The following is a 27,451-nucleotide window of genomic DNA, read 5'->3' as shown; positions in this document are numbered from 1 at the left end:
CCTGGGGAGCTTCAGCGAGGCTGCCAGAGGCCGGTACGCCCGCGGCTCTGGGGGAAGTGTGCAAGGGTCAGACCTGGGCCAGTTAGGTTGCGCTGGAGAGTGGACTTCCACTCAGATGCAGAACAGCGGGATGCCAGTTCAAAAAGCAAAACAATTCAGCCCACTTACATCCTTGTTGTTGTTTTCCTGCAAGCTATTTTCAAGTAATGGTCTAACCAGTGACTCAGTTTTATCAATAAAATGCCACCGTATTATTAATTCTACCTAGGATTTGTGGGCCTATGATTAGACTGTCTCTTGGGATCCTTTTCTACAATTATTTTCTGTCTTTTGTTTATCCATTCATTTGTTTAATAAATAGTTACCAAGCTCCTATTGTCCTAGAAGCACTGTTAGGTAGTAGAATACACAGATAAGCAAGACCTGGCCTAGCCTTACAGGCAGCAGAATGCAGCAGGGCACAGAGGTGAAGATCAGTTCTCTTAATGCACATCCCTAAGCTGAAGGAGGCTTCCTGGTGGCTCAGATGGTAAAGAATCTGCCTGCAATGCAGGAGACCTGGGTTCCATCCCTGGGTGGGGAAGATCCCCTGGAGGAGGGCATGGCAACCCACTCCAGTATTCTTGCCTGGAGAAATCCATGAATAGAGGGGCCTGGGGGTGGGAGTGGGGGTGGTGGGCTACAGTCCATGAGGTCGCAAAGAGTCAGACACGACTGAGCAACTGAACACACACAAGCTCAAGGAACACAGGAGAGCAGCCAGCCAGTGGAAAAGGTGGGGAGGGATCTGATGGTGAGGTGGATGGAAGATGCGAAAGACAGGAGCTCCAAAGTACTTAAATTGCCAAAGGGGGAGACTGGGTGGGTGTGGCTGAGATATTATGGCAGGAGAAAATTTTAGCCCATACTCTAGGCAAAGCCATGGTTTTTCCAGTGGTCATCTATGGATGTGAGAGTTGGACTATAAAGAAAGCTGAGTGCTGAAGAATTGATGCTTTTGAACTGTGGTGCTGGAGAAGACTCTTAAGAGTCCCTTGGACAGCAAGAGGACCCAACAAGTCCATCCTAAAGGAAATCAGTCCTGAATATTCATTGGACTGATGCTGAGGCTGAAACTCCAATGCTTTGGTCACCTGATGCAAAGAACTGACTCATTTGAAAAGACCCTGATGCTGGGAAAGATTGAAGGTGGGAGGAGAAGGGGTGACAGGATGAGATGGTTGGATGGCATCACTGACTCAATGGACATGAGTCTGAGTAAACTCCCAAGAGTTGGTGATGGACAGGGAGGCCTGGTGTGCTGCAGTTCGTGGGGTCACAAAGAGTCAGACATGACTGAGAGGCTGAACTGAACTGAGCTGAAAACATTTGGGCTAAATTATACAGGCAGTAGGGAGCTGTGGAGGGTGACTTTTCCCCACATGAGTGGAGAGTGGCTTCAGGGGTGGCTGAACAATATTGTTATAATTCATATCTGTTTTATATGTTAAATTCAACTAAAATATAGCTTTTTCTTTTCTTTTTTAAACAGCAGTGCTCCTCAAAGTGTGATCTCCTAACTAGCAGCAGCCCTTGGGAACTTGTTAAAAATTCAAATTTTCTTGCCCCACACAGGCCTTCCTGAGTCTGACATCCAGGTGAGTCTGATGCTAGAGAATAACTGTTGTGTCCTTTTCTACACTGAACACTTTATTAAGCATTTGATGTCAACTCCATTTTAAAATTGTCATAGTAGTTGATACTAAATGGTAATTTATATTTGGCCTGATCATTTACTGTCTAATCAATTTGGTCACCAGATCGGTACAATTGAATTGATCATCTAATTCCTGAGAATGGATCAGGCCACCAACCTGTCACAAAGAGTCAGACATGACTTAGCAACTAAACAATGAAATGACACTACTTAAGGTGAGTGTCACTTGTACTGCATACTGACAGGGACCTGAGAATTTCATCATCACGTATGTTGGTGTCTCTAAAGATTGTGCTGTTGTGTCTTTGCCTGTTAAAATATTTTATGTATTTTATGTATTTGTCTCAGATACATATTTTTTTATTTTTCAAATATTCATGAATATGAATATTTGTCTTAAACCATTTCTGGATTTCTAGTATTTTTAAAGGAAAATGCAACAGGTATCATATGTAAATGAGAGTGTGTGTTGGCAGTAATTCATGAAAAATGATATTGAACAGGAGGTTGGGAAGCACAGGTGCTCTCTGAGGTCCTTTGAGCACTCAGAGTTCATAGCCGTTCATTTTACCCCCCAGCATCCCATTCCACAAGTCTCCCAGGGGCCCTTTTTCTCTAGCTTCCTGCCCTGATGCTCTATCTTCTGCTGATAGCATCCCATGCTTAGAAACTTTATCAAGCCATGTTTTTTCTGCCACTCCTCTCATGTAAAGATGTCTCTGTCTTATGTTCTATTCTCTCAAGGTCATTCTTGGTGACCGAGCTTGGGAAAAGTGAATTTATTCTACTGTATTGCTTACCAAGAAGCGCCACATGCATTAAACATCCACCGTCACTCCAAGCGCTTCCTCTTCTCCCCAAGGGGGTGGAGCATGGGGATTTTGGCAGAATGCAGTTCTGTTCCCCAGAGTACTGCTTCGAAAGTTCTTCTGTTGACATTCTTTTACTTTTTTTTTTCGTTGGAGGAAAACTGCTTTGCGATGTTTTGTTGGTTTCTGCTGTACAGCAGTGTGAATCAGCTGTAAGTATACATATATCCCCTCTCTCTCCAGCCTCCCTCCCCTAAGCCCATCCTGTCCCGAGAGGGTCAGGTCATCACAGAGCACCAGACTGGGCTCCGTGTGCTATAAGCAACTTCCCACCAGTTACCTGTGTTACACGTGGTAGTGTACATATGTTGATCCTACTTTCTCCATTCATCCTAGCCTCTCCTTTTGAAATTCTTGTGCTTGTTTTATCTTCCACTGGACAGGGAAGTTTACTGGAGAGGGAGCTCAGAAGAGCAGTAAGAGTTAAAAAGAAAAAAAGTCATTTTTTCCAGATCATGGAACTGGAAGGAACTAAAAATATTGTCTAGGAACTAGTTAATTTTCTCTAGTTTATAGTTAAGAATACCAGAAATGTTAAAGGAAGAGCTACAGGGTAAATGGCCTTGTTTGGCTTAAGTTTCATTAGACACTTATTTTAACACTTTCTATTCTTTTAGGGCTTTCCAGATGGCACTAGTGGTAAAGAACCTGCCTGCCACTGCAGGAGACAGAAGAGACGTGAGCTTGATCCCTGGATACGAAAGATCCCCTGGAGGAGGGCATGGTAACACACTCCAGCATCCTTGCCTGGAGAATCCCATGGTCAGAGGAGCCTGGTGGGCTACAGTCCATAGGGTCGCAGAGTTAGACACAACTGAGTGACTTAGCATGCATGTTCTTTTAAGTAGCTATCATTCTTTGTATTTCTTATTAAAAATCTTCATTGGCATATAATTACTTTATAATGCTGTGTTAGTTTCTGCTGGACAGAGAAGTGAATCAATTCTGTGTATAGGTAGATCCCCTCCCTCTTGGCTGTCCCTGCCCCACCCATCCCACCCCCTAGGTGGTCACAGAGGGAGGAGCTGAACTCCTTGAGCTGCTTCCCATTAGCTGTTCTGCATGTGGTCATGCATATCTGTCAGTGCTGCTCTTTCATTGTCCCACCCTCCCCTTCTCACTGTGCCCACAAGTCTGTTCTCAACATCTGCATCTGTAGAAGTTCTCATTGACTTGTTTAAAAAAGAAATCACTCCCAAGAGTTACCTTCCAAAGTTTTTTTTTTAAAAAAACACCTAGATTGTCTGTTTATTTTTATACCAGTATGTTATTTCATTTATCAAACCTACATGATACAGAGGAAGCCCTTAAAAGCAAAAAATTCAGGATCTTAACCAAGAACAGTTAGTGTTATGGAAGGTCTTTTGGGGAGCTGAAGGCAGTGGATAATAAAATGTTAGAGGGAAAATATGAGCAATGTATCTTGACTTTAAATATATTATTTTCTCATATACAGTGGAAGGGTTTGAGATACAGATAAAAATTACTAAGTATGAACTACTATGAACTTGATAATAAAAATATTTCAATCAGATATAAACTATAAGCATAACCCAATTCCTCCTTGATACTGATTCTTCAAGCACTGGATTCAGTCAAATTTTCTTTTTTTTTTAAACAAATCCTTGTGTCCGGGGCTGAGTTTTCAGGACACTGCAGCGAGGGAGCTGCTCTGCTACGCAGGAAACCCCAACCCAGAAGCAGGTCATCTAGGAGTGGTTTAGTGCCAGCTTCCCCACCAACATGCAGTGTGTGATGGGCGAGGGCGCAGCTGCCTTTGAGGTGACTCCCAGGACAAAGGGCTTTCTGAACCGCCAAGGTCCTTATGCTTGTGAGGAAGCCTTGGAGAACCAGTCAGCTTTTTTTATATCAAAGATCTTGTTTTATCAGTCCTTTCCCAAATCTTCAGAAGTTTCTCCAGACTGCTTATATCAGATTGAATATGGATAGCTACCAGTGCCAATTACAGTCAGGTGCACATGGACACACCAGCTGCTCCAAGTGCAATCAGGCAGAAGACCTTGAGCTTTTAGGTGAGTTGGCTGTTGCTGGCTTGTGGGTGGCAGGATTGCGTTGTCTTCGTTGAACACTGGAGATTATAACACAGGTTAAGCTCTTATTTTTGAGCTCCTACCATATGTATTTGGCATTGTTTTTCTTAATATACACTATGTACACTTAAACTAAGATCATGGCATCACCTCATGGCAAATAGAAGGGGAAAAAGTGGAAACAGTGACAGATTTTATTTTCTTGCCCCCAAATCAATGCAGACAATCACTGCAGCCATGAAATTAAAAGATGCTTGCTCCTTGAAAGGAAAGCTATGACAGACCTAGACAGCATATTAAACAATAGAGACATCACTTTACCAACAAATCTATGGTTTTTCCACTAATTATGTATGGATGTGAAAGTTGGACTATAAAGAAGGCTGAGTGCTGAAGAATTGATGCTTTCGAACTGTGGTGTTGGACAGCAAGGAGATAAACCAGTCACTTCTAAAAGAAGTCAACCCTGAATATTCATTGAAAAGACTGATGCTGAAACTGAAGCTCCAGTACTTTGGCCACCTGATCTGAAGAGCCACTTCCTTGGAGAAGACCCTAATGCTGGTAAAGGTTGAGGGCAGGAGGAGAAGGGGGTGACAGAGGGTGAGATGGTTGGATGACATCATGGAGTCAATGGACATGAGTTTGAGCAAACTCTCTGGGAGATAGTGGAGGACAGAGGAGCCTGGTTGTCCATGGGGTAGTGAAGAGTCAGACATGACTTAGCGACTAAACAACAACATAACAACACTTAAACTTTACTACTTTCTAAAGTATGTAGTAATTATTATCTTCTTTTAATAGATGAAGAATCTAAGGCTCAAAGCAGTTAAGTAATTTGTTCAAGGTCCCATAGCCAAGAAGTGCCAGAGTAGGCCTTGTGTGTAACAGTTCCATGAATTTCCATTGGTAACATTATGTGAACATGTCCTCTTCTAAAAATTATAGAAGCAAATGTGGTTTCTGGTGGTCATGGTGATTCCTCAATATTCAGCCTAGTCTTTTATACCAGAATCTGGTTGCATTAATGCTGGGACTCACTGAAGAGTTGTATCAGGATTTCCTAATTTTTTTCTGTGAAATATAACATCCTCCCCCAAAGATGTTCTGTGAAAAAAAAAAAAAAAAAACCTTCAACTAAGTTTGGGAAAAGGCCATATTCTATGTCCTTACTGGAGATCCATGTTAGCCTAATGAAATCTTTGAGAAGTCCTGAGGTTAAGAACTCTTTTAAAACTTTACCTTACCTAGTAATTCCCACTTTGGGGATCACACACACACACACACAGGATAGCTTGACATCGTGCTCTGAATAATACAGGATGAGAAATCTTGGGTTAGATCTGATGTATTTTAGATCTAAACTTTGTAAGGTTGGACTGGTACCTCTGTGTCACTTCTGTATGTTAGGAGTATATAGTGAGAACTTGGCTTACTATGCTTTGAGTTCCTGAACCTTATCTTTGAATTCCTAGTGAAGGGAAATTGATTGGTTCAGGAGATGGTAGTAATTAAGAAAGCTGGAAAAAAAAAAAAAAGAAAGCCTGGACTATGCTATTCCTGCCCTCCTCTGAGGCATCACCTAAGAATCTATTATATTGTCTTTATAAAAATAACTTTATTTATGTATTCATTTTTGGCGTGCGGGGTCTTCGTTGCCGTGTGGGCATTCCTCTCTTGGAACAGTTGCAGCGAGCAGGGACCAGAGTCCAGCTGCATCGCACAGGCTTCTCGTTCCGGCGACTCCCCTTGCTGGGCCCGGAGCAGGGGCTGTCGGGCATGCAGGCTTTAGCACTTGTGGCCCGTGGGCCAGTGGTTGTGGCTCCCAGGTTCTACAGCACAGACGCAGCAGTTTTGGTGCACGGGCTCAACTGCCCCGTGGCATGTGGGATCTTCCTGGCTCAGGGATTGAACTGTCTCTTGTGCTGGCAGAAGGATTCTTTTCCACAGAGCCACCCGAGGAGCCCTAGCATAGTGTCTTTGCAGAGATCTGCGTAAACTTTCAGCATAGCTTTCTATTTCTCTCGTCTTGAATTTGCAACCCAGGAATTATGACATAAACTAATTCTTAACTGCCAAAACATCTAAAAAATCTTGCAAAAATTCTAAAACTAAATGTCTTTTCTTTATTACTTTTTCTCCGTCATTCTAACTCAGGTCTGTTCTTGACACTGGTGAGATGATTCTTGGATTCATTTATACACAGAACCTCAATTTATAGACTCTCTTTGAAAAGTCTGTCTTTTAAAAACATATATTGCTTTCCCTAAGGCAGCTTATTGAAGGAGACAGTCCATTTCACTATGTTGACTTTTATCTTATAGGGCACTTATAGCCAGTTTGTATTAAGATCCTAAACTAACTTGTTTATTCTGAGTCAGCCAAAATTTGTTACAATTTACATTTTAAACATTGTTAAGACTCAAAGATTTAATGTAAATGGTTATATTCACTAGGTCTAGGTATGAATCATGGATACAATAGACACAAATCTCACAAAACACATTTAAAAAAAGTATGAAAGGAAAACTAAATCACCATCACTGAATTATCATCAACAAGATCAGGTAGTTGTTACCCCAAATGTTCTTATAATTCAAAGATTAAACCATAAAAGAGGGTTTTACTTAATATATTATTTAAATCACACTTTAAAATACAAAGTGCTATCTCATGATTGTGCTTTAGTGAGTTCTGTTGCCACTATGTCATTGGAGATGGTGTACACTATCTGGGAGAACTTTTGTAAAACATATAGGCATTTGTATTGGTTTTAGAATGTAGTCCTTCTGTGCAGCCCTGGGAAAGAAATATAGATGATCCCTTGTAAATTAAAACCTTATGTTACTTTAAAGAGGCCTCTCTGATTTGCTAAAATGTGGGGAGCCGAGTTTGGAGTCATTTTGGTGCAGAAAGAAATTTTTAAGAGAACGAGTAAAACTCGTACTTCTGTAAGCAAGCATGTCTCCTTTCCCTTCTGGAGGACTTGACATTTTTTGTCAAGGGAGGGATTGGGAATAATATTATACATATTTTAAAACCATAGACTTATCAAATTAGGTTTTTTGTTTCTTTGTTTGTTAACTTGTTTCTTGCTTTAACCTGAAATCCTCTGGCTAAAGATAACATGCAAATTAATCCATGGTGTCTAAAGTATTAGTAAAATTTCTTCTTAAATTAACATCTTTGGAATTAAGATTAAGAACAAATGGAACAAGGAACCAGGTGTTTTCATTTAGATCCAACATTTCTTCGGACAGAATAAAGCAAAGCACTGGGTTGTTTGTACTTTATGAGACATCTAAAGTGAAAGAGATCCTAATACATGAAAAGAAGTGAAAAAGAACCAGTATTTTCTCATGAAAGTTGTCGTGTCTTAGTACTTGACTTAATCTTTGCAACAGCACTGATGAAGGTAGCAAGGTGATGACTCTCGATTCAGATGCAGAGATGGAGGCTTCAGATGCGAGGAGGCTTGCTCACCTTGCCTGTCATCATGGGAACCAAAATTCAAACGCAGCTGCTACATGCATTATCTCAGCAGCGCAGCCAGGGAAACAAGATAAGATTCCACAGCTTCTGTGACCTGATTAAATCAAGTTCATTAGAAAGAGACTCACAGGGATGGTGGGCAGGGGGAGGGATAGTTAGGGAGCTTGGGATGGACATATACATGCTGCTATATATTTTAAATGGATAGCCAACGAGGAGCACACAGCACAGGGAGCTCTGCTCAATGTTCTGCGGCAGCCTGGATGGGAGGGGAGTTTGGGAGAGAATGGATACATGTGTGTGTATGGCTGAGTCCTTTCTGCTGTTCTCCTGAAACTATCACAGCACTACTAATTGGCTATATCTAAATACAAAATTAAAAGTTCAAAAAATAAACAAAGCTCATTAGAAAATCCAAGATTCTGCCTAGAATCTAGCCCTCAGACAGTTATTTGGATATTTTAATATAAAGGACATCAAACAGTACAGGTGACTGTCACGTGGCCATTTCTTGTACCCACCCATGATAAAACCCAAGAAATAACAGTGCATTTTAGATGAGGGAAGGTGTTCCATAAGGAGTCAGAAAAATAGATTCAAAATGCAGCTTTCCTGTGATCTGATCTGATCCATGGGTAGACCTTTAGGGGATATACTCACCATCCTTACATTTATTTTGCATCAGAAGAAAAACTTGGACACTGGGGTATTCTTTGTGCTCCAAAAAAAAAGGCCCCTGCATTTCTTTTATCATGGTGAGTTTTCCTACTTTCCCAAGCCTCAGTTTTCTCATTTATAAAATTAGGATGATAATCTAACAAATACCCATTAGATTATATAGCTTACTGGCTTTTGCATGCTGTAATTCAGATAACAACAGAGAAGTATGCACATTTGTATTTAAAAGTCAAGGTATTAATCAATAGGCAACTGCATTTGGTAAAATGCTTCAGCATATTGATTTTAGGAATCTCTGCATTATTGATCTGATAAGTTGAAATGCAATCGGGGTCCATTTAAACCAAGGGCTTTTCTTTTCAGCTTTCAGGCCCTCTCAGTTCTCTCAAGAACAGAAGTAAGAGAAGTCCCTGTCTACACAGGCTCGTGAGCTTCCCCTTGGGGCCGTGCAGTGTGTGAAGTTCATACGGCATTCTGTTTGCTGCAGGCTCTTCAGATGAACACAAACTTTTTGCTTAGAAAGAAGAAATTAAATTTTGCCATCGGTAAAATCTGATAGAGGGATTTCCCTGGCAGTCCAGTGGTTAAGGCTTCACCTTCCAAGGCAGGGGGTGTGGGTTTGATCCCTGGTCAGGGAGTTAAGATCCCACATGCCTCATGGCCCCAAAACCAAAATATAAAACAGAAACAATATTGTAACAAATTCAACAAAGACTTTAAAAATGGTCCACTAAAAAAACCTGATATTTGAAAATTATGCCCACAGGTCAAGTTTGGATCTGATGAGTTTTTAAAATTTATTTATTTTTAATTGGAGGATAATTGCTTTACAATATTGTGTTGGTTTCTGCCATACATCAACATGAATCAGCCGTAGTATACATACGTTCCCTCCCTCTTGCAATCCCCTCCTGCCTCCCTCCCCATCCCACCCCCTAGGGTGTCACAGAGCCCTGATTTGAGTTCCCTGAGCCATACAGAAAATTCCCACTGCCTGTCTATTTTGCATATGGTAGTGAATATGTTTCCATGTTACTCTCTCCATTTGTCCCACCCTCTCCTCCTGCCCCATGTCTATAAGTCTGTTCTCTATATCTGGGTCTCCACTGCTGCCATGCACACAGGTTCATTAGTACCATCTTTCTAGATTCCATATATATGCATTAATATATGATGTTTGTTCTTCTCTTTCTGATTTACTTAACTCCATAATAGGCTCTTGGTTTATCCACCTCATTAGCATTGACTCAAATGTGTTCCTTTTTATGGCTGAGTAATATTCCATTGTGTATGTATCACAGCTTCTTTAGCCACTCATCTGTTGATGGACCTCCAGGATCTGATGGTTTTGATATGGTTAATTTGCTCTTTTGCCCCATTGTTTCCCTTCAAATCCATTATTTTCTGAATGTTCCATATACCTATTGCTATGTAGCAAACCACCCCAAATTTAGTCGCATGAAATAATAGCCATTTTATTATGTTTATGATTCGTGGAATCAGAAATTTGGACAAGGAAAGTTAGAATGACTTGTCTGTATGTCTTTGAGGTCTGGGAACTCAACTGGGAGGACTCTCGTAGCTAGAGGGGACTCAGGCAGTTGAGAGCTGGAACAGTTGGAGCTGAAGGGTCCACTTTCAGAATGTTTGGCCCCTGGGCAGGGACACTGGTCTCTGATGGGACTGTCAGTCAGAGTGCTGGCCTGTGGCCTCTCTAGCATCATGGAAGCCTTGGGGTCATCAGAGTGTATGGGGCAGCTCAGGGGCCCCGCTAGCCAGGCAGAAGCTGCATGTTCTCTCATGACCAAGCTTTGGAAGCCACATGGGGTCACTGTCAAAGCAGTCACAATCCTGGTCAGATTCAAGGGGAAGAGACCTAGACTCCACTTCCATGGGAGCAGTATCAAAGGATTTATAATCATTTTTTAAAACTGCCAGGCTAGGAAATCTCAATTTATAAAATTATTTTATTTTATATTACATGGTTAACAATAGCTATTTTCATACAGTCCTTCATTGGAAGGACTGCTGCTGAAGCTCCAATACTATGGCCACTAGATGTAAGAGCCAACTCATTGGGAAAGACCCTGATACTGGGAAAGATTGAGGGCAGGAGGAGAAGGGGGCGACAGAGGATAAGATGGTTATATAGCATCACTGACTCAGTGGACATGAATCTGAGAAAACTCTGGAAGATAGCAGAGGATGAAGGAGCCTGGCGTGCTGCAATCCATGGGGTCACAAAGAAATCAGTCACAACCTAGCGACTGAACAAAAACAACAAAGATAGCTATAGTAATAACATTGGCTGAGTGCTTACTATGTGCAAGTTAATTCTCACATTCATTCTTTGAGGGATGTCCTCTTGTTATCTCCCTCTCACCAGAGGAGACAGTGAGGCTTCGGGAGGGTATGGAGCTGGCCACACCCCCATGGAACAGGAGAATGAAGGTTGAACCAGGGTTATCTGGCTATAGACTGGAAGAACTTCATCACTGGGCTCTACCATTCCTCCTTAGTGCCTTAGAGCAAAGCTTTTCAAGAATTGTTAAACAAAAAAATTAAAGTTATGCCAACTTAAAAAGTTTGCACAGTGTAAGAGTTGAAAATGTTAAGTTTTATTGGGGGCAAAATGTGGACTGCAAGCCTGGGAGACAGCACCTCAGATAGCTCTGAGAAACTGTTTCAAAGAGCCAACCGGGAAAGGTCAGTATAAATGTGATTTTGGTGAAGGGGGAATACATGCAATCAAGCACATATTTTTCCCAGAAGGTTTCTACTCGTCTCATGGAACTTTGCTAGTCACGAGGAACAGTCACCACCATGAAGAATTTTAGTACTTTTCTTGATATGGGGAGATACAGTAATTGGGCTCATAAAATTGGCTCCTGAAGATATCCAAAGACCAAGTTTTTCCCCCAGCACCGAGTGCCTCATTTCTGCTCTCCACCCTCAACTCCTTTCAGGGGGTATTGAGGTTCAGTAGTTGCAGGAGCACATGATTTAATCCTTGTGGAGCTAGATGGAAAGTGCCAATTTGTAGTTGACAGCCCTCAACAAACATTAAGAAGCATTTTGCATACAACTGTTACTAAGACAGATGTGGTGGTCTTAGACCCACAGCAATTGAACAAAATATCTCAGCTCTCCAAAGACACCTGTACATTGGCTGAGTATCTTCTTGGCGAGACTGGACACGTTTAACTGGTAGAGCTGGAACCTATCCCAAGAAGAAGGAGATGACTCACAGGGCTTGAAGGCCCCTGGATTGTGACTGCTGGGAAATCAGATTTTCCTCTTGGACTCTTAGTTGGATATCATTCCAAAATTCAGAGATAGTTTTGCATTCAGAATTCAGTTGTTATCAAGACACATTCTGACATAAAGTTGTTTCATCTTTCAGGGCAGTTAGAAAGTAGGTAGCCACAGCACAGAGATACAAAACTCCCATTTTTTGAACTCAACATCCACACATCAGACAAGTGAGCTAGCAGGTTCATGTCCTCCCCAAAAATGTAACATTGCAGAGACATACCTCTGTGGTGAATTAAACCCTGCTTCTTACTAGAATCTTTCAGCATGCAACCTAGATAAAGTAGTCCTGTGTATGCGTGCTCAGCTGGGCCTGACTCTTTGTGACCCCATGGACTGTAGCCTGCCAGGTCCCTCTGTCCATGACACCGGCCTAAAAATCCCAAGGTGTAGTGAGTGACCCCAGAGTTCTGTGGCTTTAGAGCCAATATGGATACTGAAATGTCCACCCTCCCTGTGCTGTTTCCAGGGAAGTACAGAAGACAGGAAATGGGATCTCCTCTAGCCTTTCATTTCCATCCACTCCCACTCGCTCTCCTTGCTGCAAAGGGCTCTCATGGCTGCTCTGGCCTCACCCTGACCACTGGAAACTTCTGGCGCTATTCCTACTGCAGGGCTGCCCCCTCGCCCGTCAATCTGTGAGGAGTCACAGCCCTGCAGGGTCCACTGCTTCACAGAGCTACGCTGCTTCTCCCCTGCACTACCCAAGTTACAGAGATTTTCTTTTCAACTATAGCTCCTTCAGCTTCAGCCTCAGCTCTCTTGCCTGGAAAATCTCATGGACAGAGGACCCTGGTAGGCTACAGTCCATGGGGACGCAAAGAGTCGGGCAAGACTTCACTCTCTCTCCTTCAGCTAGTCTTGGCATCCGAAGGTAAACAGGGTCTTTGTACTTGACTCTTTCCGTCATCAGATAATACAGGATGTTTTTCCAAACCTGAGCAATTTGACCGAGAGTCTCCATTCAAAGCATTTCTTGCCAATGTGGAATCCAAACCCACAACAGTCCCTTAGTCCTCCCACCCAGCCATAGCGAAGTCTCATTCTCTCCCAGGCACTTCCTGAAGAGTTGCATTAGTCTTCTGTTCTTATTTATTATTTTTGGCTGCCTTGGATCTTCATCGCGGTGCCCGGGGCTTCTCATTGCAGTGCTTCTCTTGTTGCAGAGCACAGGCTCTAGAGTGTGGGCTCAGTAATTGTGACATGCAGACTTAATTGCCCCATGGCATGTGGGATCTTCCCAGACCAGGGATCAAACCTGTGTCCCCTACATGGACAGGTGGATTCTTAACCACTGGACCACCAGGCAGGTCCTGCGTCAGCCTTATGCTTCCACTTATTCATTCAAAAAATATTTATGGACTACTTATCAGGTGCCAACCACTTCATCTGGTGTTCAAGATACAGTGCCAAGCAAGGCAAGCATCTTCTTGTTTGCACAGAACCATCATTGCAGCACTGAAAAGGACGCAGAACAAATACGCTAGTCATTATACATGCATAAGTTAGTTCATTCCAGTTAGTATAAATTGTTTTAAGTCTTTGAGTTGTAGAAAATTCTGGAGAGTTTCAGGAAAGAACAGAAGCCATGAGAAAGTCATACAGGTGTCTACCAGAATACGAGGAGGAGATATACAAGTGCAAGAGGCAAATTAGCTCTCCCTCTGGCACAAATTTATGGATCTTCCTTCTGATGTGTTTCACTAATGTAACTACTGATCAAAACTCCACGTCTTTCAGTTCAGAAGGAAATGTCTTTGGTCCATCTTAAGGTTAGTGTCTGCCTCTGGCCTCATGGTTTAGAACCAGGGAAGCTGGTCTTACTGTACACACGCTGTTGGGGGCCACCCATGAATAATGGGTTAAGACCCCAGAGAAGGGTTAAGGCAGCCTCAGCACAATTATTTATACAATAGGAGTAGGATTGGTCCTAATTGGCATCTGACCTAACTTTGGGGACCGGGTGGGCTCAAAGAAGATTTCACAGTGGATGAGAGATATAATCCCTTCACCCAGAAGTGATCTGCAACCATTTTGGCACCAGAGACCAGTTTTGTGGAAGGTAGTTTTTCCAGGGACCAGAAGGGAGGTGTGGTTTCAGGATGATTCAACACTTAGCACGGATTGTGCCCTTTATTTCTGATCTAATGCCACCCATGTCTCTTTTGTCTCCTGCATTGGCAGGCAGGTTCCATACCACTAGCACCGCCTGGACAGTCCAATTATAGCCAATAGCATATCTTGACTAATGCACTGGCGGTCTTTTCTCCATCCTCACATCCCTTCCATCAGCAACCCCCGCCCCCAACCCCTGGAGGAGACCAACGGGACACCTAGTGGCCAGTAGGGGCACTGCTGAATTCCTAGGCAGGGCGCCTGCAGCCTACAGTAAGCTCTTCCCTACTGTTCAGTAATAGAGCTGGTTGACACCTCTGATTTATGGCTGTTCTTGTCTTTCAGAAATATTCACCTTATTTACAGAAATATGTTGGCTTTTCTTTTGGAAAAAAAAAGACTGATTAAAATTCACTTCACCTACTTTCTCTAGATTTAATAGATATGCTACCTGATCTTTATATCTATAGAACAGACCTATATAAATCCAGCTGAATTTTAAACAGTTCTTCAAGCAGGTCTTGCATTTTAAGAGTCTGCAAAAATTACTTTCCTATTAAGCTAAGTCCAGAAATTGAGCTATTTTGTTCTTTTGAAGAAGCAGTAATATTATGAGTTACATAAGATGATCTAACTCAGATTTATTAAAACTTCAGGGAATAATACCAAATAGCTATTGTGATTACTGAGGTGATTTAACTGATCATAAATGGACATCTATGCTGGATTCAAGCTGACCACAGATTCCTTGCCCTTCCCCTCATTGAGAGATGGAATCTATTTCCCCTCTCCTTGAACCTGGGTTGACTGTGAGATTTGCTTTGACCAGTAGTGCTATGAAGAGGAAGCAATACTATGCTAATTGCTGGTCTAAACCTTCAGAGGGCAGGCAGTTCCTGTTTTGTGTTCCTGGAAGCCAGCTGCCATGCGGTCCAGGACTAGAGCGTGGTGAGAGGGAACAGACAGGTCCCAGAGGATGGGACCAGCCATGCTCCTAGCTGAGTGCAGCTCCTAATTGATCTCAGTTATACCCCTGTGAACCAAAGAACTGCCTAACTGAGCCCCGACAATCCACAGATGTAAGACATCACAACTTGTGTTTTAAGCCATTCAGCTTTGGGATAGTTTGTTACATAGCAATAGCCGCTGAAGGGGTTCCATGTGGATCTCTTTTCCATTTCTTTGGGAGGCACTGGATTCTTTCCTATGACTTATAATGTCATAGAAGCCAGCAAAGAGAGGGTACCATTGAAAAGACTCAAATTTCTCCGTGGATAAAGGGAAGTATTCCAGGTAAGAGAGAAAGGCCGAGGCACGCCGTGGGATGGGAGTGAAGGGAGAGACATTTGTAACTGATTGAGAGAAATTCTCAAAGAGGTGGTACTGCTGCTGCTGCTAAGTCATTTCAGTCATGTCCAACTCTGTGCAACCCCATGGATTGCCAGGCTCCTTTGTCCATGGGATTCTCTAGACGAGAATACTGGAGTGGGTTGCCATTTTCTCCTCCAGGGGATCTTCCTGACCCAGGGATCAAACCCAGGTCTCCTGCATTGCAGGCAGATTCTTTACCTCTGAGCCACCAGGGAAGCTCTCAAAGAGGTGGTGAGAGGGAGGGGGTTCTAGCAGAAGAAGGGGTTGATGTAGCCTTGGGAGGGAGGAGGCCACCTCTTCCCATAAAAGTGGGACTGACTATGGGAGAAAATCCAGGAAATCTTGAGACAGGGAGAAAAGCTGAAGAAGCTCAGGTCATCAGACGGTGGGATCCCACTCAATTGGCAGTAAGATCATATTCAGAGGAGGAGGGCAGCCAGTGGTTTCAGTAATAGCCTATTTGGAAGATCAATAATAAGTAAATAGTAATAAGCAGGCAGACTCAGTATAAAAAATCTTAAATCACAAGTGATGATTCACTGCCATTGTTCTAGCAGTTGAAAAAGAAAAGTCAGCATCGGATAGAGAAAGGAAAAGTTGGCAGATTGGGCCTCCAGGGCAAAATGCCTGGCACGTATATAACTCATACATAACTCATCTGAATGAACTGCCTTTTCCTTCCTTATTTAGTGGAGCTAATTCTCAGCACACAGTGTCCACAAGCGGGGGAGGAGGGACATGTTCCGGGAACAAGGGAGATGGCTCTTCTAGAGACCTAGGGATTCCTTTCATTCAGGCGGTGGGCAGCATCTGAAGGAGTCAGCAGGTGTGAGTACCACATTTGGGGGAAGTGGCCACATGGTCACTTTCAAAATTTTTATTGAAGTATCATTGCTTTACAATCTTGTGTTAGTTTCTGCTGTACGGAAAGTGGATCAGCTGTGTATATACGTATATCCCCTCTTTTTTAGATTTCCTCCCCATTTAGGTCCCCACGAAGCCCTGAGTAGAGTTCCCTGTGCTACACCGCAGGTTCTCATCAGTTATCTGGTTTTTGCATAATATCACTGTATATATTTGTCCATCCCAATCTCCTAATTCATCGCATCTGTCTCTCCCCACTTGGTATCCATAAGTTTGTTCTTGATTTCTGTGTCTTTGTTTCTGCTTTGCAAATAAGTTCATCTCTACTGTTTTTCTGGATTCTACATATAAATGCTATTATACGATATTTGTTTTTCTCTTTCTGACTTACTTCAGTCTGTTGGAGAAGGAAATGGCAACCCACTCCAGTACTCTTGCCTGGAAAATTCCATGGACGGAGGAGCCTGGTAGCCTATAGTCCACGGGGTCGCAAAGAGTTCAGACACAACTGAGCGACTTCACTTTCATTTTTCAGTCTGTGTGATAGTCTTTAGGTCCATCCACATTGCTGCAAAGGGTACAGTTTGTTCCTTTATGTGACTGAGTAATATCTCACTTGTATATACATACCACTTCTTTATCCTCTGTTGATGGACATTTAGGCTGCTTCCATATCCTGGCTATTGGAAATAGTGCTGCAATAAACATTGGGATGCATGTATCTTTTTAAATGGGCAATATTAGGGCTTTTAAAAATGCTATTTATTTATTTTTGGATGCACCGGATCTTTGCAAGTGTGGGCTTTCCCTGGTTGTGGGGAGCAGGGGCTATGCTTTCGTTGCAGTGTGCAGGTTTCTCATTGTGGTGGCCCCTCTTGTTTTAGAGCACAGGCTCCAGACTTTCTGGGCTTCAGGAACTGTGGCATGTGGGCTCAACAGTCTCAGCTCATGGTCTCTAGAGCATGGCCTCAGTAGTCGTGCTGCACAGGCTTAGTTGCCCCAAGGCATGTGGAATTTTCCTGGACCAGGGATCGAACCTGAATTCTTACCCACTGGACCACGAAGGAAGTCCCCATGTATATTTCTGATTTACAAGGTTGTTTTTTTTTCTGGGTATATGCCCAGGAATGGGATTGCTGGGCCATGTGGTGAAGCTCTTTTCTTTTTAATGACCCTGGAAAGTCTGTTTCACGTTCTCTCAAAAAGGAGAAGCGAGCTGAACCTGGAAATCATTAAGTATTCTCAAGTGTCCTATCTGCACCCTTGAGGAGGAATCACTCTGAATTTTATTTAAGTGTCTGATCTTAGAAGTGATATCACCAGAAGCTATTAAGCTTAATATGAGATGAAGTAATTTATAGTCTTTATTAACACATGACACTGGATGTATTCTGCTCCGGTGGCTCATTAGCTGGGTGACTTTGGACAAGTTTATTTAACGATGCTGAGCCTCAGTTTTCTCATCTGTAAAATGGTGGTTATGAAAATAGCTTCCCCCATTATCTCACTGGCTGTTGTGTAAGGATCAAATGAGCTCATGAATACATAGAGCACTTTGAAAGTACTCTCCAAGCATAATGTATATTGCATAAGTCACTTGTGAAAAATATCTCTGCTTACTCTTAAAACTCATCCTAGTCCTGGGACAGAACTAGGGGGAGAATCTTACTCTTCCTTCCCCAAAGCAAAAATGAAGAAAGGACTTTTTAGTATTTGGGGGCAATGCCTTGTTGGACTCTGTATGGAATGGATTGTGACCTGCTGAGCTTCTGAAACCCTGTTTTCTAGGCTCCCGGTCGACGTACCAGCAAGTTATACACCTGGAGTTGAAGCACAGTGAGGATGGGGCAGGATGACTCGCTCCATGGGGAGATTCTGTCTGGAACAGGCTGGAGTGGATAACTGCTGACAAAGTAGGAGGGGAATAAAAACCTTTGACTGGCATGAGAAAGACAGAAGCAGTGTATTTTCAAATAACTATTACAAGCTTGATAGTTACAGATTGTTCTGGTTTAAAGATGGGAACTCAGGGACTCAGGGACCAAAGTGTGTGTATTTAAAAAAAAAAAATGTACTTTGTATTGGGGTATAGCTGATTAACAATGTTCTGATAGTTTCAGGTGAGCAGCCGAAGGGACTCAACCATACATATACATGTATCGGTTCTCTCCCAAACTCCCCTCCCATCCAGGCTGCTACAAGGATCTATAGGTTAGATCCTTGCTGGTCATCCATTTTAAATACAGCAGTGTGTTCTCAGCTCTGTCACTTACCAGCTCTGGGACCCTAGACAAATTGTCTGACTTTCTGATTTTCTTCCCTGTTCAATGAAGAACATGCTGGCATCTGCGTCACAGGTCATTGTGAGGAGTCAAGGAGTTAGTATTTATAATACACTTGAAACAGTATCAGGCACATACAAGTGCTACATAAAGATTTATTAAATCAGTTATTTGACAAGATAGTATTAAGTATGTTAATACTCCACCTAGACTCCACTTAGACTCCTCTATTTGTTTGCTAATTCGATACACTGAATACAGAGTTTAAAGAGCCTATACCTTTACAGACCTAGATGTAAATATTTTCAGAGACTTCCCCTGCATTTAGTGTGAAACTCTTACATGAACACAATTACAGAGACTTTCTCAAGACAACAGCAAAGCGAGTTTGAGAACTGTGATCGCACATGTGCTCTCAGATTGGGGAATGTGTTTCACCTCTTCGCGCCTGAGCTGCTCTCTCTAGTCATGCTGGAAAAAAGGCTTGCTTCACAAGGGTGTCATGAAGATGAAAATGAGATAATGTTTGTAAAACTCTTAGTGCTTGCCTGGAGAGGCGCCACCTAAATGCAGATTGTAATTATTAACATCATCTGGTATCTAATGGTGACTGGTTTGAATGCCATTATCTTATTAAATGACTAAAGCCAATCGTAGAAATTACAGTGTCGGGTGGTTGGAGGGTTAGGAACATGGCACCAGACAGCTTCCTGTGTGAAAGTTGTTCAGAAGGCACCATGGTTTTGCTGCATTCAAACTCACTAGCTGCACCCTCAGGATTCCCCTGGGGCAGAGGCTTAGCCATTCTCTCTCTCTCTCTCTCTCTCTCTTTCTCAGGGTTAGCCTCTGTGACCCCTGAGTGCTCCCAAGTCCACAGGAATCTGGAACGGGAAGATTTGGGTTGTGAATTTTCCTATCAACATTCATTAGCCACATGGGCTCACAAAGCTTTTTAGAGCCGTTGAAAGTTTTGCGAAATGAGTGATGTTCATCTCCTTCTGCCTGTTACAGGTTTACATGGGATAGCCAATGGGTGACAGATACTCAATGAGTAAGTTAATGAACTGGTAGAGACAAAAAATTTTTCTGTAAAATATTACTGTCCCTGGAGGGATAGAGTATTCCAAAATGGGAGAATGTCGTTGGTAATAAGCAAGATGATAAACACCTTTCAGGCAATATACAGATGAATGTGGTTGTTTAGTCACCAAGTCGTGTCCGACTCTTGTGACCCCCATGGACTGTAGCCCGCCAGGCTTGTCTGTCCGTTGGATTTCCCAAGTAAGAATACTGGAGTGGGTTCCCATTTCCTTCTCCAGGGGGTCTTCCCAACCCAGGGCTCGAATCCACATCTCCTGCATTGGCAGGTGGATTCTTTACCACTGATTTGCCAGGGAAGCCCATATGTATGTATGGCAAACACATATAGAAGTGTATATAGACATGTACATATATACTTATGTGTGTGTGTGTGTGTGTGTGTGTAAAAAAATTAAATACCAGGACATAAAACCTGTGCATTCATGGATATTGTTGCTTAGGCAAAAATAAAGTTGATAATTGAAGAAGATAGTTGGTAGTAAGTTAAAAAAAAAATACATTGGATTTAAAGGAAAAGATTAGGTGATTAATAGTAGTAGAAAATACTAATGCAATTTTTATAGCAAAAATCATGACTGAAGGAAAACATCACCTTGGAAGAAAGATAAGAGAGTGCCTCTGTTTGTTTCAGATTTCTGAGTGTGGGATTTAGATCCCAGGGCAGAATCTAGGGAACAGTGATTTTTTTTACAGCTGGATTGATCACCACTGTCTGCAAAGTCCTTTTACATGCCTTTTGCTTATTTTCAGAACAGGCATAATTATTTCTGTTTCATAGACAAGGAAACAGACTAAGTGTCCTTGAAAAGTTGTGCAAGAGCAAGCTGGCAAGTGAATAAAAATCTGCACATGTTGTAATACTGTTTAGGGAAAAGAATCATATGCTAAGTGGTTTTTACAAAGTAGAAAACTATTCACCAGAACTAGCGGTCATTCTTTTAACTCCTTGGAGGCCAGCACTGCTAATGGTGATCCTGTGCATCCGAGATCGTTCATGGATCAGGTGCTGGGTGCTGTGCTGGAGTCGAGACCTCACCGGGTATCACCTGCTCTGTTACTTCAGGCACTGAAATCTGGACACAGCTAACACACTACTAGCCCAGTTGGGCCTCCAGTTATGTTCTGCTTGAACAGTAGAGTGTTAAAGGTTTCTCCCAGGTGGTACAGTGGTAAGGAATCCGCCTACCAATGCAGGCACCCAGGAGACTCGGGTTCGATCCCTGGATTGGGAAGATCTTAAGGAGAAGATCTTCTCCATCATGGCAACCCACTCCTAGGACATCCCATGCGCAGAGGAGCCTGGTGGGCTACAGTCCATGGGGTCACAAACGGTTGGACGCAAGTGAGCAACCGAGTGCACACACAAAGTTTTTTTTTTAAATGTGTGATTGGTATTTAAGAAACTGGAGATTTTACACATAAATCTGGGGTCTGGCTTTGCTTGTGTGCTAAGTTGCTTCAGTAGTATGATCCCGTGGACTGTAGCCCGCCAGGCTTTTCTGTCCATGGGATTCTCCAGGCTCTTATACCGGAATGGGTGGCCAGTGCCTCCTCCAGGGGATCTTCCCAGCGTAGGAATCGAACTCACGTCTCTTGCATCTCACGCATTCGCAGGCAGGCTCTTTAGGGTTCCTGCTTAATTGGCCTTTGGCAGGAACTGTGTGCTGTCTGGTCAACACAGCCACTTGCTGGATTCCTGGCTCTCCCTCTCCCCCGGTGCAAGCCTCCGTGCAGAGAGCTGTGCACACCAGTCAGCAGCTCTTAACATATCCGCCCTCAACAGGGTGTGGTGAAGCCAGAATGGTGGACGTTAGCCTAAAGTGTAAAGAAAAACCCAAGTTGGGAGAAATCAACCTCATTAAACCTAAGGTTAAATACATATATATATATATTTTTAATGGGGACCACCTTTTTAGTCTTGATGGAATTACTTACAATACTGCTTCTGTTTTATGCAAAGTAGAAAACTTTTTTGGGCCATGAGGCAAGTGGGATGTTAGCTCCCTGACCAGGGATCAAACCCACAGCCCCTGCCTTGGAAAGTGGAGTCTCAGCCACTGGACCACCAGGGAAGTCCCACTGAAGGTTCAATATTTAAACAAGTAATATATCGTGCTGCCTGCAAAATATTTTTACTGCTTTGGCTGTTGACAAAATTTTTCCACACAATTTGCCGTTTGCACCCCAACTTTGAGAGGTAGACAAAGCAGGGGTTATTATCCACATTTTATTGACTGGGACATTGAATGTCTAAAATCGAAAGAAATTTTCCAGAAACAGAACTGAAGACAGAAGCTTGAGTACTGTGATCTTGAGCAAGTGCCCTTCAGGAAAATCCTGTGAGGGAAGGGGTGAAGCAGGAGAGGCAGGGAGTGGATGTGGTGTCAGAAAAAGTCCACCGGTATCTGCAGCCCCAGGGAAGGGAGGGCTGTGGACCTTAACCATCCACAGAACTGTTCCTTCCAGGGCCACCGCCTGGGTGAGCTAGGTGTGTAAGGCTTCCCAATCAGTCACTGGTTGCAGCCTCCCCTCACCAACTTCCTGAGCGAGGCGGCTCCTCTTTTAGCCCACAACTTTCCCTGTGAGCCTCCAGTAGCCAAAATGCAGAGCAACTGGGGGAACTGAAGCCGGAGGCAGATGCCCTCCCGCCCACCCCCAAATCCCCCCAGGTAAAGCAATTGAAGATTCATTCTCTATTGACAAAAAACTCCAAGACAAGACTAGCAGGGCAATTAGGGAGGAGGCTAGGCCCTGCCAGAACCACATATTTCTTATTCCCGAAGTCAGGAGATCTCTGTTAACCACACATGTGCAGAAAAGGCTTCTTAGAGGCCAGAGGGAAGCTATGTCAAAGGAATGCTCAACCTAGATGCCTTTTCGGTAAAATCCGTCTTGGCTAAGAGATCCGTGGGCACACATGGGAGGATCCTGAGATTTTTACCAACTATGGAGTGTAAGCCAGGCAAATCAAAATGATTGGCCAAAGCAAACCTGGAAGAAATACCCCATAAGAGTAACTCAAACTGCCACAAGCGTGCAACTTAGGGACTCTCCCTCTGAGGCCACCCATGTGCCTTTCTGCACATACTGCGCTCTTTTCCTCTTAATATGTACTTTGTTTCATGCTTTCCATCTTGGTGGGTATTCTCTCATGCAAAGCCAAAGGGCCAGGGCCCTTGTCACTGATCATTAGTCTGGCGGGTAGGAGCGGTGCTCTCACCACCACAGCCCAGCCCAGTTTCCACTGGGCACCCACGCCCTGCTCCAAGCTGTTGCAGGCCGAGGCCACCCGAGATCAGAGCTTGGGCAGGACAGTAAGCAGACGGGGTCTGGGAGGAACCACCACAAAGCATCTTTGAAAATAGCACATGGGTCACAGTGAGCTCAGCCAACAGCACTATCTCCTCCTCACACACACATTCACACACACACACACACACACACACTCACACACACACACTCACACACACACACTCACACACACACACACACGCACTACACAGTGTGTTTCAGGAGAAGGCAGTTTCAAACAATACACTCATTCCTTCCAAAACCAGAAAGTTGGTCTACATTTTGAGACGTTGAGAAGAAACTGTCCCACTTTTTAAAAATCCAATTGCCCAGCTAATTCTGTGCAAACTATGGAAATAACTGAAAAATAAAAGCCTTAGATTTTACAAATCAATAGATTAAAATATACATATAGAAATACATATGCAGAATGTATGCATATGGATAGGTAGTGCATGTGTGTATATAAATATAGCTATAAGATGCAGTGGTTAATGTTTGTCTGGGAAAAATATCTTGCCACAGAAAATGGAAAAGCTCTGTGTTCAAAGGGTTTAGGAAATAAATTTTCCTTTGACAGAGCCTAAGCCCTTGGGATTTGTCATAAGGAGGAAGAAAGAGTTTCCAAGAAATATCAGATGGTCCTCCTGGCACATTCCTACTTTGTTCTGAAACAATTTGAGTCAGAAGCACATTTCATCAAGTATAGAAGTTATAGGTTTTGCTAAGTGTGAACAGAAGAGAAAAAATGAGAGGCAGGGTGACATTTTCAACCTTTAAAATGTTTAGATGAAGATTTAATAGAATTATCCATTAAAGGATGCTAATTTGGTGTCCATCCTACATAGGGACATTGTCAATATTCACAATTGTGGCAAAAAATAAATAGGGGAAAGCCCAAAGTAAAGTACAGTTTATTTTATTTCATTTTTCTCCTGATTTTCTTCCATAACACCTTCAAGATGCCATCCCAAAGCTATTATCATAACTGAATATTTTGCATAATGAAAAGTGCAGGCACCTCAGATCTCCTTTTGCATGACAAATGCTTAATTAGAAAAATAATAGGATGGAAATGAAATTGGTATTTACTATGACTGGAACGGAGAATTGTCCTAGAGAAGAAAATTCAGTTTTAATTTACCAAAGGCAAAAAAGAAAAAAGATTTTATAAAAAGAAGCAAGAAAGAAAAGAATCTTACATGGTGGAAATAAATCAGAGACTAAAGGATGCAGCTTGTGCCTATAACTGGGTTGGAATCTCTCTCTTGCTCTCTCTCTTATCCACCACACACACGCACACACACATCATAAAGCGCAACACAATTCTTTAAAATGTGATATTAAAGTTAAGCTGAAGAAGTCCTTTTTTAATTGCTTGTGAAAAAAAGTCAAGCCCTCTAAATGTTACATTTCCATCAGATTAGATAAAGGGTATACCAAATTAGTGTATCGTCCAATTCTGTGTGGCATTAGCAACCTAATTATAACTGTGAGATAATTCTGTGTAGAAACTTATGCTAAAATATGGTAATTGCTATTTTATGGTTTTTTGAAGAGCTGGTTGTATTTTCCTGTGCCTCTTTGAGTTGTTGTTGCTAATTCATTGCTTTTTGCTAGTGAGTCAGAGGCCACAAGGCTCATCCTACAGAAAAGAATTACATTAATTCCCCCCTTTGCATTTATTTGCAGTTTTCTTTCTTCTTTTTTTTTTTTTTTTTTTCAAACAGGAATACATCTTGTCATATAAAAGAGGATAGGGTCCCACACAAGCCGGGTTCCTGAATCCCTTGTCCAGCTCAGGTTTGTTCTTATGAAGCTATCTAAAAACGTGCATGGGACATATATGTGTGTGCATGCTAAGTCACTTCAGTCGTGACTGACTCTTTGCGACCCCGTGGCCTGTAGCCTACCAGGCTCCTCTGTCCATGGGATTCTCCAGGCAAGAATACTGGAGTGGGTTACCATGTCCTCCTCCAAGGGGTCTACCTGACCCAGGGATCGAAACTGCATCTCCTGTGTCTCCTACATTGGCAGGTGGATTCTTTACCACTGTGCCACCTAGGAAGCCCATTATGCCCTTTAAGCCAATTTAACTCTTTTCTTGTAAAAACAAACAAACAAAACAAAACAGAAAGGCTGGAGCCCCTGATGTTTATTTGAACCAACATCATTCACCAGTTGGTACATGTTTTAAAATTCATGCCATTAGTTAATTAATTTACTTATTTACTTTGATTTCACTGGGTCTTTGTTGCTTTTGCTCAGACTCTCTCTGGCTGCGGTGAGCAGGGGCTCCTCTTTGTTGCAGTGCTAGGGCGTCTCATTTCAGTGGCTTCTCTAGTTGTGGAGCAAGGGCTCGAGGCTCAACACAGGCTCAGTAGTTGCCACGTCTGGGCTCAGTAGTTGTGGTACACAGGCTTAGTTGGCATCTTCCCAACCAGGGATCAAACCCCTGTCCCCTGCAGTGCATGGGCAGGCAGATTCTTATCCACTGTACCACTAGGTAAGTCCTTGTACATTTTTTAATAAGGATGAAGCTACATCAATACATCACAATCACCCAAGTCCACGGTTTACATTACATTTCACTCTACGGGTTAGACAAAAGTATAATGATGTATAGGCTTTCCAGGTGGAACCAGTGGTAAAGAACCTGCCTGCAATGCAGGAGACATAAAAGATGTGAGTTCCATCCCTGGGTCGGGAAGATCCCCTGGAAGAGGGCATGGAAACCCACTCCAGTATTCTTGCTTGGAGAATCCCATGGACAGAGGAGCCTGGCTGGCTATAGTCCGTGGGGTTGCCAACAGTCAGACACGACTAAAGTAACTTAGCATGCACACACATAGTGACTTATATGCACCAGGATAATATCATTCAAAATAGTTTTGCGGCCCTAAAAATCCAGCATTCTTGTCTCTTCATGCCCACCCCATGGTCTCCATAGTTTGGGCTTTTCCAGAGTGTTACATAGTTGAAATGATACAGTAATTATCCTTTCCAGATTAGCTTCTTTTACTTAGTAATATGCATTAAAATTCCCTCTATATCTTTTCATGCCTAGATAACTCCTTTCTTTTTAACACTAAATAATATTCCATTGTCTAGAAGTACTACAGTTTATTTATCCAATTCACCTACTGAAGGGCATCTTCACTGCTTCCAAGTTTTGACAACTATGAATTACGTTGCTATAAACATTCATGTGCAGGTTTTACTTCCCTTTAAATTTTTTTACTCCTTCAAGACAAATTAAGATGACCAGATGGGAGAAGCTATTCAAATTACTAGCTGTGAATTATGTTACCTTCAAAATGCTACACAATAGGTCCTCAACTCATTAGAATGTCTCAGCCATCTGCGTGTGTGTGTTTGTGTGTGCGTGTGTGCACGCGCATGCTTGTGTGTGTTTGCCCAGTTCAACTTGTCACCATTCCACCAGACTTTGACTCAATTTTTAATTGGGAAAAATGTGAAGAGAAGAGTTCATCACTGCCTCTATATCTAAGTAAATAGGAAATTGCACAGAGTTCTGCTTCTTTCTTTTCTAGCTGTTTGACATTTATTTGTCTCTTAGAGTCAAATTCAAGGCAGAGGAAATGATACTATTAATACATATTTATTTGTTGTTGCTGTTCAATTGCTAAGTCATGTCTGACTCTTTGTAACCAATGGGCTACAGCACACCGGGCTCCCCCTGTCCTTCACCAACTCCCAGAGTTTGCTCAAATTCATGTCCATCGAGTCGGTGATGCCATCCAACCATCTCATCCTCTGTCATCCCTTTCTCCTTCTGCCCCCAACCTTTCCCAGCATCAGGGTATTTCCCAATGAGTCGGCTCTTTGCACCAGGTGGCCGAAGTATTGGAGCTTCAGCTTCAGCATCAGTCCTTCTAATGACTAACAGGACTGATCTCCTTTAGGATGAACTGGTTGGATCAGTTGACGATGCCAGGTCACAAGCAGGCCTGGAGCCTGAGCTGCAGGTGTGCTGTCGGATGCAGACGCCCAGCAGATGGAGCTTCGTGGGAAAAGCTTCCCTATAGTCCTCACCCACTTCAGGCCAACATCAAGTCTTACCAGGACGGATGACTGTGAGGGGCTCCAAAGTGATCTCTCTGCCACCAGTTCTAGCTCCTCAAATCCACCCCCCTCACCATAGCCAGAATTATCTTCCCCAGATGCAGACATTACTTACAACCCTTCAACATCTGGCCCTCACGTTGAAGACTGAGCCAAATTCATCGGCAAGCCCATCAAGGTTCACCCCACACTCGCGTTCTGGCAAAGCAACCGCTCGTGGGCCTGTCACAGCAGAGCAGTTAG

At 42.9% G+C, this 27,451-nt stretch overlaps 1 long non-coding RNA gene across 1 annotated transcript; it reads left to right on the top strand.

The window, feature by feature from the left end:
- Positions 1 to 748: 748 nt before the first annotated feature.
- LOC136171165 (uncharacterized) lies at positions 749 to 3,441 on the top strand. The gene is made up of 5 exons (XR_010663773.1): positions 749 to 1,188; positions 1,532 to 1,637; positions 1,800 to 1,911; positions 2,662 to 2,717; positions 3,183 to 3,441. It is a non-coding gene; the product is annotated as an uncharacterized lncRNA (long non-coding RNA).
- The last annotated feature ends 24,010 nt before the right edge of the window (positions 3,442 to 27,451 follow it).

The sequence above is a fragment of the Muntiacus reevesi genome, chromosome 6, assembly GCF_963930625.1.
Source record: "Muntiacus reevesi chromosome 6, mMunRee1.1, whole genome shotgun sequence".
Lineage (NCBI taxonomy): Eukaryota > Metazoa > Chordata > Mammalia > Artiodactyla > Cervidae > Muntiacus > Muntiacus reevesi.
Note: the sequence above shows the minus strand (reverse complement) of the source record. Positions and strands in the feature narration are given on the sequence as shown.